We start from the raw sequence: 1,319 nt of genomic DNA on the forward strand, positions 1-1,319 counted from the left end.
ATTGATATATTCTTTTCTTTTTTTTTTTTTCAAAAAAAAAGGTAAAAAATTGTTAAATTAAGCAAAAAAATAGACTCAATAACTCAAATAAGCCCAAAAATTAGGCTCAATACCTAAAATAAGCCCAAAATGATTTTTTTTTTTTTTTTTAAAAAAAAAGAAAAATTGGTTACCCGGTCCTGATAGCCAAGTATCAGCCAGAACCGGCTGATTATTGTATAACCGAATAACCGGTTTTGATTTTTCAAAATAAAAAAATTGGGTACCCAGGTTTCAGTTCCCAATTTTGGCCAATTACCGGGAATTGGAATCGGGTTGACACCCCTATGCACGGCTGTAGTGACCCAAATAATTAACTAAGCTTAGGTAGCTTAGTTATAGGGTTAATTTGGGTTTTGGTTCACTAGGAACAGCTGGAAGGGCATTTTGAAAATTTTGGACTTTCGTACCGGACGTACGCTAGGGTTGCCGGACGTCCGCTCTTGTCTATAGCAGATGACGTATGCATGGGGATCACCAGACGTATGCATGGAGATCACCAGACGTACGTTGACAATAGTACGTTGTACCCTGCCAATAGTACACAGACGTACGCTGGGGACCACACGAACACACGCTATTTTTGGAATACTCCTTTGATAATACCTGGACGTACGATACAACCTTTGGACCGCTGTGTAAATAGTACCAGACGTACGCCCCAATAGTATCCGGACGTCCGCTACTTTTCAAAGAAGCTGATAGCGCCCTTTGCTATAAATACCCCCTACCCCCTTACTCTCACACGCTCATTTACGCCCCCAGGCTCCCAGAACTCTATGAAAGTCTGTTTTGTGAGATTTTGTGTGTTTTGTGGAGAAGAGAGGAGGTTTTTGAAGTTTCACTTTAAGGAGGTAATATCCTTAAGCCTAGCTTGTTTCTTAAGTGTTATGTTGTTTAATTGATAGCTCAGTTATTGGTTTTGAGTTTCTAGCTAGGTTATGCTTTAATCTTGGCGGTTTAGTAGTTTATCTTGATTTAGCGTGTTTTGTATTGCATGGAGACATTATTTTGAGATAGGTAGTCTTAGAAATCCTTTTGGTAGCTTTAGAACCAGTTTGGAAGGATAGGAGGGCGGTTGAACTGTTGTGCGAATATCCACCTAAATTAATAGGCGAATAAATGTACGTTTTACTCGCAAGTGCACAGGACCAAATGATAGTATAGTGCGGCAAATACGAGATAATTTCCGTGAGGATTGATGATTTTGTTTAAAATTAATCCTGTAAATAAAACAAGATAAATGATTGATTTTGAGTTAATAGAGATAAAAAGGTAGG

Source organism: Corylus avellana, chromosome ca7 (genome assembly GCF_901000735.1).
Source record: "Corylus avellana chromosome ca7, CavTom2PMs-1.0".
NCBI classification, from domain to species: Eukaryota; Viridiplantae; Streptophyta; class Magnoliopsida; order Fagales; family Betulaceae; genus Corylus; species Corylus avellana.